Consider the following 14,546-nt stretch of genomic DNA (forward strand, 5'->3'; position numbering starts at 1 on the left):
AGACTCCTCTCACTCTGAAACTGCTGTGCTCATGAGACCCTGCGGAGCCTTCTTCTGAACTATCTATTTATTGCACATTCTTCAGAGAATTTCAGCCCATATATGGCTGCTTTCTGCTTCCCAGTTGCCCACAGAAATAAGGATACTTCACAGTTGGTAACAGAAAAATCACCTTCTCGCTTCTCTCACCAAATTCCGAGAAATGTATATAGTAAGTGTTCAACTCATTCAGCAACTATCATCTCTCTCCCTCTCTTACACTGAACAACATTGGCCTCATGATCAATAGTAACAAAATACTCACCAGGACAATATCTAGCACAGCCCACATTTAGTTTCTCTATTGCCACACCCTAGATGATCAGATTCTAGGGCACTGACCCTCACTGTTCAGTTACAGGTAGTGAAACACCTTTTTGATTGATTGTAATAACATCTGGTAACGCTCAGATAACCTCTTTCAGGCATTTCCCTAGATGTTATGAAGTATGTACAGAAAGTTATCCCAGTGTTTTGATGGATCTTGGCAAAAGTATCAAGTGAATGTACCAAGAGAGTTTTGTGCTTGTTATGGCTGGTACTGGGCCAAGTGTTTCAGTGTACATACAAAGCTACCTTTAAACTTAAATATAGTCAGAAGAATGACTAAGGCATGAGAGAAATTATTTTACAATATTTCTGCAGATTACAATCTGCTTGCTCTTACACCTTTGAGTAAAACTCAAATTGTTTAACAGAGCTGAAGTTTAATTATTACCAGATAAAGTTTGCCATGTTGAGTAAAACAAGATCTTCCTTGCATGACAGAACAAAATAAACAAAGACAACTTCACTGCACAAACCACAAACAGTGCATACCTCTAAGTTTAAGAAAAAAAATTAGTGTCGCAGTGCAGATACTGATACCCACAGTTTTTTTCTTAGCCACTGGACCACCCTCCTTATTCTGTGTTTTTAGAAAGAAATTAAGTAGGCCATGTCAAAAGTTTTTACGCTTCAGAAGCAAACTGTGTGCAAAAAAAACATGCTATTTACAGACATAAGGGGACTTGGGGGAGCACTTCCCCTTGTACTACCACATACAAACATAAGGCACATTGCTGGAGAACTGTAGTGCTGGTCAACTGGCTGGTGCTTCAGTACTGATTATTGAATATCATCATTCCTTCATATTAAAAGCAAACTGAAACAGAGAGGTATTTTCAAAAGGTCAAGCCAGCAATGACTGAAGCAACACAACCAATGACACAACATGTGCTTAAAACACTGCTAAAGAGAGATTTGTTTCAGTGCAGGTCAAATAATGCCGCATACCTAACCATTTGATATGCCCCTTCCCTTGGCTTTGGTGACTTCCTCACATCTATGCCCCCAGAGAAATATTTCATGCTTGAATTACTTTAAATCTTGACTAATTAACTTGGGATTTATTTATATTTTTTTGAATGCACACAACTTTTAGAATCAAACACTAAGAGCTGCAGGCACCTCAACCTAAATCATAAGGTATATATGCAGTGTTTGGCAAATATACAGAAGTGATCTTTCAGCAGTTGGTCTGCTTATTTTTATATGCTTTATCATCAGAAATGTGGAAAACATCAGTGACAGCATTTAGGCTTGCATCACTAGGATACTGACTATAACAAGACCTAAAACTCCTCTCGCCAGAAATATTTTAACACTGCAAACATGCTATCTGATAGCTATTCCCAGCCACAAAGGAAATCTTTTCACCTGATCTAGCTTAACAAATCTCAATGGCATTTGTGATGTAAAGTTGATTTAGGAGCTCTATATCTTTCCCACTTGCTGATAAAGTGCCAGTAAACCACAACGGAAACTCTGTTATTTTCCTGACAGTGAGGGCACAGTTAAGTATCGTGTATGGAATCAGTGTTTTTCTCAGGCTGCTTCATTCGAACCATGAAGATGCAAACACAAAGGACTGAGTTCTGGAGGCAGCCTTGGTTTAGCCTGCATCCCAGCAGAAGCTCAGGCTGCTCTCCAGGGAGCCTCTAACAGAATGGCTTCAGGGCTGATACCAGCCGTGAACTATTTCAAAAAACACTGTGGATATTTGCCCAGTTGGAAACTGATCAAGCCAGCAAACTCACTTCATGTTGGTAAGAAAAATAGAAGTGGTTTTATTTAAAATAGTCTTGACAGAGTTTTGTGAAAACAGCACCTGTAGCTTCCTGCCCAGGAACAGGGAAACGCAGTAGCAGGGTTGGGGAGGGGATAGAGACAGAAATTCAGAGGGGGTTTTTTGTGGTAGATTATTCTAATTTCTCTCTAAAACACAGCAATGAAAATATCTTCCCATAATGTTGCCAGGTAGTTGCACATTTTGATTATTTTCCACTGGAAGTTAGTACACTATTTAAATATTAGTTAGTACACTATTTAAAGAGCACGTTTGAGGATTTTCCTCCATGTGATGTTCAGTATTTTGTGCTGATATCATACTGGCACCTACCCAGAAGCATTAGCAATTGCCACTTAATTCTCACTGTGTTCTAAAATAAATACACTATTTCTACAACAGTAAAAACTGTAATTGAATTAATTTGGGTACTGAGAGTATGTACAGATGTCCTTTACAGCAATTAAAGCTTTCTTTCCATTATTCACTAGCAGGTTTACATTCTATCAAGCAATTCAAACCAGAAATTAATGGCCATACCATTTCTACACATAATACCTCTTACATCTTTCCCTTATAATACTGTACAGTGGTAGCATATTTCAGGACACAATTAGCAAGATGATGAATCTTGAAAAGAAAACAATAAACTGAATTCTTACAAAATGACAGAATTTTTTACTAATGCTTCCTGTGAATTATATCTAAAGTGAGATTAGACTTACTAGAAAAGCAAGGCAAAATGTCTGAGAAACAGGTATTTTGTGTGAAGAAGATTAAATGGATTTAGTGGTGCCACATAACTGTAACATAGAATGTTGAGAAACATTTTTTTCCTTTAAATCAAGTTACAGTAATTGAACTTAGCTCTATTAATATAATCAGATGACACAATTAATGGGATCTGTAATGTAACAAAAAAAGCAAATAAATAAGCAACAAACAACTAATGAAAGTTCTGCAGGGATTACATCTAGACATTAGCATAACACTGACTTGAAAGGAAAGAGGTAACAGACCAGAGAGCCCTTTGCCTTTGACACCAGCAATAACTAAATAAAATAATCAACAGCCCACAAAAACAACATTTCTCCTTGCAGTTTTATTCACAACCACCGACAGCAATGACTGCATGGTGAGACAACTCGGCATCATAGGGACACCAGTGCTGAGAACAAGGCAGCATTTTAGCAAGACGTAAGGCAGAGTTGAGGTGGTCAAACCCCATGGGTCACCTATATATGCTATGAAACCTGGCTGCCAAAACCCACCCCATGGGTACATGGCAGCCAGGACCCCACCGGCAAGGTCCTTGCCGGTTGTGGTGCTGAAGCCTGTACAGGGCCTCTCAGCTGCTCCTCAGGAGGGCTTTATATATCCAAACAGGAGCTGTGTTTTTCCCACACACTGGTTTCTGTTTGGGTCCGCCCAAGGCATGCAGTCCAAGCACACCAGAATTAGCTTTCCAACATAAATTCCCCGTTTCTTCTTGCTCCTGGGCTTGAAGGTTGTGGCCCTCTTTGACTGCCTCACAGTTCCTCCAAACCCCTAAATGAAGTTTGGTGACCAATACTTTCCCAGTAATACTCTTCAGAAAGGTAGGGAAAAGGTGCAGGGTAGGAGAGTGGGATGTGAAAGCACATTCAGGGCAGAACCAGGTGGGTGAGATGAGGTCAGCTCTTCATAGCTGCTACCTACTAGAGAGGCTATGGAGAGACTGTCACTTCTGCCATGACACCTCACTGATGAGGATGTCTACTGGCACGTGGTGGGCAAAGTGGGGTCCTGCTGTCCTTCTTGCACTCATGAGGTCCCCCCAGTGCTGGCGGGTTGCTCCTATGCTTCCAGTCCCCACGACACATGCTAAGAGACTCTAGCAGAAGCCAGGAGCTGCCCAAGTGCCGGATCACCCAGCCTGGTGATGATGATCCTGGACCCACAGCAGTTGGTGCCCCAACGGAAGAGGCAATCATTTGGTCTCCAGTAACATCACATGCAGAGGCAGAGGCAGTACATGACCTATAAGACCACAACAGGTCACAAATAACCCCATCGCACAAAGATGATTTAACCACACAGCAGGTTGAAAATATCCCCTGCAGTGCTAACCTTGCCTGCTCATACAAAGTTATTTAGTGCACTTTCTTCTGGCAAGCAAAATCCAATATTACCAGCTTGCCTGAGGTCTGAAGTGATCTAGAGAGCAAAGCTGCAACCTACCGCTTCCTCTTTCAGGATGCATCGTCAACACAGGGTGGAGATTTCCAGGAAGTTTTCCAGGACCATTTTCTGGGGATTAGGGGTTTTTGTTGTTGGTTTGTTTGGTTGTTTTTTTAAATACTAGTTGAAACAAGAGGGATAGCCCTCACTCCTCTTATATACACATTTTTATTGGTTAGGACTCACCTAGGAGATCCGTGTAAAAAACAACTCACCACTACGAAAGGGGTCCTGTCAGGGTAGCAAATGTTCTAGATGCTGCCAAAACAATTCTCCCCTTTGCATGAGAATGACAAGTCTCCCTCTTGATTTCAACGTGAAAGATTTGGCATTTGGATACAATCCGAGTCTCTTATTTTGTATTCACACTTGACTAGCCAGCCAAACGTGTGATGCGACACTCGGGCAAATGACTGTCTACGAGTTGTCACTAAAGAATTTGCCCTGTTTGAGTACAGCATTTGGGACTGGACCTCAATGATAATATGGAAACTTCTGTACTCTGAGCTGTCATCAGATTGTTGCTGGGAACAAGCCAATAAAATGTTTTCCACAATGATAGAGGGTTGAACTGAAAAAGTTCAATTTAAGTGTAGACATCCATTTCATGACTCTGTGAAAAACACTTGGCAGAAAAAAAAAAAAGTCCTAAAAGCAGCATATCCAAATAATTAAAGAACAAAAATGAAATAATTTTGACTCTTTTTAAAGCAGCATGATTCATTTTACAAACCCCAAACCAACAAGTTACAAAGTTATAATCTAGATGGCAGTTCTTTCTAAAGCCTCAATATTTTCAAGCCATCGTCAAGATACTAAATAATGCGAGTGCAGCACAGAGAATATGGAGGAAACAGCAGGAAAAAACCCACAGTATTTAGACTTAAAGTTAGCTTTAAGTTAACTTAAAACTTTATAGCTAGTAGCAATGAATCTAGAGAGTGTGGTATAAACTTTAACATAAAGGTTTGAAGCAAACCAGCTTTGATTTCTTTCCATATTTTTCTATGATTACTGGAAACATTTTGTTACTCTACTTAGAATTTTCAATCTAGTTTCCTCTGTGTGAAAACCTAAAATGAATGAGGAATTACCACACATACCCATGTCTTTTTTTAAAAGCCTGTACTGTACTTGAAGGAAAAAACGCCACCCAAATCATATCATCAGTTTACTCTTCATCTCTCTTTATTATATTTTTTTCCCTATTATAATGGAGGACTAACAGGTCTAATCTGAAATGTGATTTATTTAGCCCATATAATCAAGCTTACTGGTATCATCCCAAGCACATTCCATAGGATGGGATGCAGAGGAGAGACACACAGACTGAAATTCATGGACTAAAAAGCAATCACATAAAAGCCCTGGGTAAATAAATGGTATTAAGCAGTGGGATGGGCTGTCCTTATCAGCATCTTTTTGAACACTAAAACACTTCTGAGCAAGGAATGAGTGGTTGTAGAGTTACTTAAAAAGAGAAGGTAGGAAAGCGGTTCTTGAAACTCTGTCCTTCTTTCACAAACTTTGAAGAACATGCCAGGCACTCATACACCAGGCAGGACAGCTGCCAACACCCACCCCTTGGAAAGGTCCAGAAGACCATGCTCTGCCCTTCAGTTCATTTTGGTCTCCCCAGCTTTTCATGCATTTCACATGCAGAACCCAACCTCTCCTGCAGGGCAAGATGTGAACAGCCCAGTGAAAAAAAACCTGCAGGATGAAAAGGACACTTCAAGCGAGCCCAAAGATATCACTAAGAAGAAAACAAAAAAAGCCAAGTCAGATAGAACTACTTTTTCTCTCTTTTTTTTTTTAATTACATACTTAAAAACCTTGAACAGATGTTGATAAGCAAAATAATGGTTCCACCTACCCTATTTAAATGCACTGCCAGTCCCCTTGCCTTGGTGTGATTACACAGAGATAAGGTTAGGACCACACCGAAGTACCTGGCTGAGCATGGGCTCCATGGCACTTATGCTCACCACTCCCTTTTATCGTGAGCTGCAATGCTGATATTTTGCTTGTAAATGCACTAAGCATTGACAGAATAGAGACACATCAACCACATCAGGTATGTTACATAATCTCCCCTCCTGAATCTACTCTGCGCACGTGTGCTCATTTAGGTGTAAACACAGACGGATTTCAGGCTGTTTAGCTTTCCCCTTCTCCCTTTCCTAATGGTCGGTACATAATCTTGAGGCATTAGGAATTAAGGAAGAAAAAAATCATTCCAGCTTAGCACTATAAAGCTGGTTCAAAAGGGCAGATAACATGTCCTCGCTGGTGCCTTGACTATCCTTAGGATACTTCTACTTTAGGATACTTCTCTGTTCGTTGCTGCAAAGCGAGGGTGAACAGGCCTGGCTCACGTCTGGGTTTCTCCACTGCCACTGCACATAGCTGTGGCCAGCACTGAGCTTTCAGAGGAACTTCCAGTGGATTTAAAACCAATATTCAGTAGACTCATGTAAGAGAAAAACAGACAAATTTCCTGAGTGCTGGAAAATATATGGCTGAAATGGAAAGACATGTATTTAAAATTGATTAAAGCACCACAATTTCTTTTTGTACCTTCAATTAAGCCGTGCCACAGGCAACAAAGGAATCATGCAATCTGCTACAGCACTGGGTACCAAAGACTGCAGTGATCAGCAAATACAGGAACAAACTGTTACTAAATGAAATTTTTTCTTTCTCAAGGGGAAAACAAAAATTAGCGGAGGGAAAAAGCCATATAATGTAATGGTCGGCAGCATCTCATTATATAATAAAACATACCTGTCCTCATCTATTTTTAAAAAACCTGATTTTCAGAGAAAAAAGTTTGCACTTTATGAGTATTCTGAAATTTTGCCTGGCCTATCCATTTGGCAGTAACTGGACACACTTCTGTTTAAATCATCATGTTTCTTCCCTTTCACTGCAACACAGTTCCTCGCAACATACCTAATACATAAAGCAAAGCTCATTACTGGTTCAGAAATTTGAATACTGCAAATCTTTTGGTCCCATACATCTGGCTACAGTCTTTACTTCAGGAAACAAAAAAAAAAAAAAAAACCAACCAAACCCTGAATCAACCACAAAGTTTTGTGCCACCACTTACTGAAAACTTAAAAACCTACAAGTCCACCAGGGAGTGCAGAAGCATTTGCTGCCCCTCCACCCTGTGCAGCTGCTGGCACACCTGGGAGCCCCAGCACTGGAGCAGAGGGCACACATCATGACCATACTAAGAAAATAAAAGGCCCAATTCAGGACCTCAACCTTTTCCTGAGGAATGAGATGCCAGAAGACCAGCTCCAGCTGGGGAGGGACCCACATGATCCCAGCCAAGCCCTCCTCCCTCCCTACATCTTCCTTCTCAAGACAGCTGCATAGGCAGATCCCTCCTGCAAAAGACCTGAGTGCCTTGACAGTCTCTACACACTCCTAACCACAACTCCTTCAACTGACCTAACCAAGAATATGGCAGAAAAGGGAGGATCCCAAAATTGCTGCCCACTCTGGACTCCCAACAACTGCAGCTACCATACTAAAATCTGTCCTCCCGCAGAGGGTAGGAACACATTTGCAAAGTGCCCCGAGATCAGGCAATCGAGTCTGTATTTAGTTACATGGAATCTCTCACCTTACCTCCTTTGAGCTCATGCTGATTGTATTTTACTTAAGCTACCTCTCTGCCTCATTGGTAATAGCTACCATATCTTCCATTCAGCACACCACAATGGGCAAAGCAATATGCTGTGGAAAAAGCATTTCTCACTTGATACTTAACACCATGGGTTTTAAGCCATGTGGAGTCCTAGTGTTCCTCTTGGAGGTGAACCATGTGTGCACATGGTGTCACTGTGGTGGAAAAAAATAGGTCAAAGAAATCCCCTTTTCCACCTCCAACCAGCCATTGATTGACTGCGTTCAAACTTATCCACAACAACCACAAATTCTGTTCATAAGAAGTGTGTTTCTCTGTATTTGGTAACAAAGCAACCTCTCCAGTTGCCCTGTGAGGCTGTCCACAGCACCAATCTGCAGAACACATGATTTCAGTTTTAATCTTATCACTAATCTTCCCACATACACAAATTACAATATATCTAAAACCTCCCACATGGGACTGTCCCAATCAACTTGACCTTCAACTGGAGGGCTTATCCCAGAAGGAACCAGAATGAGCACAAACCACACACTTTCACAATATAATAAGCAAATACTTTGGTTTTTTGGTTGTTTTTTTGTGTTTGTTTGTTTGTTTGTTTTCCTGGCCTGGCATACAGGGAACCCAGAATTAATGAGAACAAGTGAGTCCTATGGATAACCAAGGGCATGGTTATCCATAGGACCTGAAGGCAGATGCATTCAAACCAGGGTAGTGCTATGAGAGCAGAAATGTGTGCCCTGTTAGTCTAGGTGATGATCTCAGACAAGCCTTTAGGATGGTGGGGAGCTCCAGCTACTTGCATCCAGTTGTGAAAGTGATGCAGAACTGAGCAAGTTAATCATTTTTTTAGCCCCTGCAACTCACACTTTCCAACACAGAGATGCTGCGCTGAAGTATAGTGTAATGCCTACCAGAGGCGGGGATGTTGGGGTTTGGATCCTGCTTTTGACTCTGCATTATATCTCCACAGGAACAAAACAAGCTACCTCACTATGGCCCACACCACCTCTCCATTGCAAGGTACTAGAACATTGTGGAATTACACAATGGGTTCCAACTTCAAAGACATGTGCCTCTGGAGTTTATCCACCTTTGCCACCCACACACTGCTCCCCATCACAGGGCTCAGGACTTAATGTGGTATGCAGGCAGAAGTGCAACCTGAAAATTAACTAACAGTTGGAGAGATTGGCTTTGTTAAGTAATGTTGTATCGTTCTGGCTGGGCTATATCATTCATCCGGACTGATAGATTTCCTTCCTCAAGGCATCTATCTCCATTAGCAGAGCCTCCAATGTTCACTGATGCTTTTTTACTGACCAGGACCACAAGTGGCAACCATGGTCTTCTGTCATACTTCTAAGACTTCTCAGAGTATCAGTGGGCCACGTTCAGACAAGGATATCTGTGCTATCACACCTGTACCCAGAGAAGTAGTCCCGGGCATAAGACACAGTTTACTGACTGCATCTAAGAGGACCACATTATGACTGAATCTTTTAGATAAAACAGAAAATATTCAGTTCTAGGAACTGATCCTAACTCTATTGCTACCTTCACCTTTTCTTTGTCTTGCATCACTGAAAGAGGAAAAAATATTCTCCAGAGCTAGTCAAAGAATGGCTCTGCACATGCCAAACTGTAGATGGAGACCCACTACAGACCTGCAGCTTATGCCAGTTTATGTATGTGCTGGCACTTAACCTATGCTCATCACCATATCAGCCAAGTATCTAGTAAGTTTGAGGTATCCTCATGGATTAAAACAGCTGATCTCATTGAAGATCTGCTAGTTTGTAATACTGAATCATCAGCTAAAGATTTGGACTGTCATCTGAACCACAAGAACCTTATTCAGGTTTTTATCAGCTTTCCCAGGAAAGTTGATTTCTTCTCAAGAATAAGAGAGAAGTTTCTAATTTCCTTTTCTGTCTTTGAAAATACAATCACAACATACACCATTGTGCTTATTCCACTGCACACTTTTAACAGCAATACTTGTGACAATGGGTCTGACAGGACCCACTCCTAAGAAACCCTCCCAAATCTGCCTGAAGAGCTGCTCTGCTCTCAAACACCGCAGCAGTTCTCCAATCCAGTCTCCCATCTACAGCAGGTTTGGGGGATGCTGACAGAGGAGAAAGGCGGCTCCTGATGAAAAAAAAAAAAAATCCTGCAGGTTCTGCAGCAGTGCCAGAGACCAGACATGATCAAGAGTGCATCAGACTGTGCTCCATACTCCAGCCTTTCTGTCCTTTAGCTCTCATGGAGCACATTCTCCCCAGGTGGCCTGGCCCACAGCACAGGCAGGGAGCAGAACGTCCAACCCTGAAAAGCAGCTTCAGGTGCAACAACTTGGCTTCCCGACTACTTGCTTCTCCTTAGAATCTCTGCATCTCACCACGTCAGACACTTCTGCCACTTTCAGCAATGCAGTATGCCACCCGTATTAGTCTGCCCAATCTCAAGTTTACATGGCGTATTTTGAAGGCGGCCATATATAAAAAGGCAAACTGCAGATACAATGGCATTTCTGGAAATACCTTAAGTTACTAAGCTTGTCCTGACTTACTCCTACAGAGAAACTAATGCTCTAATTTTAAAAAAAACCCTAGTCATTGAAACCTATCTGAGGGAACATATGGCTCAGGTGGTGCTACCAGGGCTAGTGAACAGAGATCTTTGGCTCTTAAAGGATGTTAAAAATAGAACAATCACTGTCTAGATGCACAAACCTGGCTGCACGACAGGACATAATTTTAAGAAGCACACCAGGTATCTTGGAAGTCTTATTGTGTAATCTATCAAATTTCATCTTCAAGGACTGGAGCTAGATATAGGCTTTCATGCTCCTTCTGAGTCTGAACGGAGAAGAAAAAAAAAAAAACAAAAAAAAACCTCCCAGATAGTCAAAGTCCCGAGCAAGGTGAGCTGAAATACAGACCAGCTTTCAGAGCACCCTGACGTCTGGCTGAGAGATGTCACATTCATTAGGATGGGTATACAGGCAGGGGGAGAGATTTAATCGCACGTTTCCAAGCAAATGTGACCTAAAAGGATTTAAGAAAAGTTACATTTTCTCAACAGTCATTGCAAAACCTATATAAACCCCAAACATTTACTCAGTCATAAACTGCTTATTAAGACATTACTTTAGTTGTCAGAAGTGCGTAACTGTATTGCCTAATCCAATCAGGTGTGGCAAAGATAAAGCAATATAATACCTAGACCCGAGCCACAGAAATATCCCTTAGGCCCAGTTCTCCTACTAAAAGATGCTCATTGAAAAGTCTAACTAGATGTCGTGGACATTTGTTCTAGCATGAATATGAGGTAGAAAAAAAATAACCCATGTTTGGACACAGTAACTGCAATATCAGATGTATGCACAATGCTGACACCGACTAATAAATAAGAGCATTCCTTATAAAATTGCCTTTACTGCATTTTTGCTACACAATGAAACATTTCTACATCAAGTGACATTTTTCTGATTATCAGTAAAAGGTTTTTACAGAGCTTGCTTGACTATGCTGAAGGTAATATTTTTCTCTCCTACTCTCCTAATCTGATTTAAAAGCATCTCCTGGTAGGGCACTAGTGAATGTATTGGATGATCCCTCTTATTACAGCGGTACATCCCAGCTGCCCCTTCCAATAACAACAAAAATGAATTATGAAAATTTCCTCTCTGTTAAATTACCATCAAAATTCTTGGTGTTAGCAAAGGATGTTGCTATGTTTATTTATACCAGCAAGAGAACTAGCCCCTAAATGTTTATATTATGTTTCTGTCAGACACAAGATGACAAAAGCTATTGCAAATACCCCAGAATCTGGAAATACATTTTGCCTTCCTTAGAGAGAAGGGCACTTGGTGCAAAATTTGTGAACCTCAGTAGTCACATTTTTTAACTGTCTCCTGGCTGCAACTTTACCTCAGGTGCATGATAAATAACGTTTTAAAATTATAGATGCAAGTCATGTATTTTGCAGACTCAGCTGTGTCTCTTCTCCCTCCCAATTTAGCAACAAACTAAGTTTTAAGTCATTTATTTGTAATACCAGCAACTTACTACTTTGCTGTTCTGTTACTGATTTTTATGATTTGATACAAAGATAAATAAAACAACTCTAACCAAGGTGCTCCAGTGGCAACGGTGGTCATCCTTCAGTATTTTGCAAAAGGTCAAAAAGACACATATTCTTTTGACAGGGAATTTACAACAATTTTACCAGAAAGTTAAAGTGAATGCCAATATTTAATTCAGATCCTGTATGCTCTAATATGAAGGGGCTTTAATTCTTGTTAAAAGATATATTAATAAACAGAAAATTGTGACATACAAGCCAAGAGCAGCAAATAAGGTAGAAGTGTCCTTTGGTGGAGTTTCACTGTCCCAGAGGAAATTCCCCTTACCCTACAGAGATATAACATAGCGTAACTAGACCAAGTTACCACTGGATATGAAATGAAATCTCATTTATATTACATGCAACTCCAGCAAAATGTATACCAATCCTTTCAAATCTATTTCCCAAAGCTTCTTACTACTAATGCCAGTGGAAAAGAAAAATGGACAGCATGTATATATCCTATATGTGTATGTATACTGTTATACACACACACACAGAGAATAGGTTAAATCTTTTTACTTCAAGCCAGTTATGCTATAATTTATTTACTGCAGAAAGCCATAGGAGACCAGTGCACTGCAAGCATTGTTCAAAAAGTTAAGGAAAAGTTACATTTTTGATTTCCAAGAGGAAGGGTGGTGACCTATAAAGTTGTAAAGGAAACCACTCACAGGGTTACTTCAATACCCTTGCTAAAAATAGCCTCCTGGAATTATAAGAGTCTCTTCCTTATCCTGCTCAGAACAATTGGAAAATTGAAGATCATTTAAAATATGTTATTTTAATAGATTAAAAAATAAAATTAATGGAGACAAAAAACCCCAGTTCTTACTTATGGAATTGCACTGCTCATATCTCTGATTCCTCTGATAGTTGCATCTCGATTTAGCAAGGGGAAAGAGTAGCCCAAATTACAGAATGGGTACACTTAATGCGTTACAGATCCTGAACAGTCATTCTCTCCCAAAGACTTTACTTTTCAGTTTATCCTAAAGTCACAGGGGACAGGCTTAACTTAAGCCAAAATAAACACTGAATGCTAGAAGCTCTCGGGTGAACAACACCAGACTGGATTTGACATAAACTGATGATTATTTTTTTTCCCTGTATGATCAGATAAAATCCAAAATAAATGCTATATAAGCATTTTGTAAAATATGGGACAATGATAAAATTGAGTTTAGACTGTAATTTCTTCTACAGTGTAATCATCACAGGGATTTGTGTGATAAACGTAGCAGCACATTCCCTCTTAGCCCATATTGCAATTACATGGACTAAACCCAGCAAGACAGGGCATACTGTTAGCTGGGGAATAAAAACAACGAGGAAGAGGGGGAGGGGGGAGAATTTGTAGAAGAATGCATTGTGCTACCCAGCTGAGCAGCAAACACTGCAGCAGCAGACACTAATACAGCCACTTTCTGCCCCTCCCTTTTCATCTGATCCCGCAGTAAATTCACAGCTGCAAACACCTGAGATAGGAAACGATGTGTGCTTTAACTATCCATGACAAACCAGAACTTTTAAAATCTTCCAGATCCAAATTACTACCTTCACAAGGTCTTTGTCCTCTGTATTTCAGAAGGACACTGTTTTTTCACTAACACAGTTGTAGTGCCCAGGCAGGTAACAGGGTGCAGCGTGCCCGGGGAACAAATCAGTTGGGCAGGTGACTCTGCAAGTACACGGAGCGAAGCCTCGCTCCAGACAGGATCAACAAACTTGGCACCATGGTATTGGCTACAAAATCCTGCACTATTAACCCAGGTGAGAGAGAAGGGTTCATTTCCAACTTCTTCTACTGATCCTTTCTCTGGCAGCTTATTCCTGCTTTGCAGAAGGTCCAGCAATTTAGACTAATGAAACTGGTTTCATAGGACATGGACTGGTCATGCATATCTTTTCCCTATTGCTCAGGTTTCTTTTTTATAACACAGAAGATGAACCCACAACTGCTAAAGCTCAATGATAGCAGGCCTCACCTTAGCGACAGAAAACCTGATTAATTAAATGGCCTTTGGGGTATCTTGTTTTAACACTGAAAGTGTGAAAGTTAATTCCTAAAAAAACCCAAAGTAAACATCACGTGACTCAGAAGAATCTTCTGCCCATAGTGAACTACCAAAGAGGTGAAATTTGGAAAAAGTTAAATGTATCCATGGAAATGTAAGATCCCTCAAATAATTTTAAAAAGCAACTATCAAAGACATGACAGCACAGATCCAAACCCATATAAAAGAGTTAGTAGGCAGGAATCCAGTGCATACCATTTTTAAAAAGCTACATCAGAGCACTGCACCATCAGCAAGGAATTGCAGACTTACCTATATGTAAACTGGGGCCAAGTCCTTACACTCCAGAACACCCACC

The 14,546-nt window shown here is 40.7% G+C and overlaps 1 protein-coding gene across 2 annotated transcripts in view; it reads right to left on the bottom strand.

Annotated features, from left to right (window-relative positions):
- LOC104357937 (probable acyl-CoA dehydrogenase 6) overlaps positions 1 to 14,546 on the bottom strand; it is a 92,728-nt gene that overhangs the window by 77,145 nt on the left and 1,037 nt on the right. The window lies entirely within an intron of this gene.

Source organism: Tyto alba, unplaced genomic scaffold (assembly GCF_018691265.1).
Source record: "Tyto alba isolate M040663 unplaced genomic scaffold, T.alba_DEE_v4.0 Super-Scaffold_38, whole genome shotgun sequence".
Lineage (NCBI taxonomy): Eukaryota > Metazoa > Chordata > Aves > Strigiformes > Tytonidae > Tyto > Tyto alba.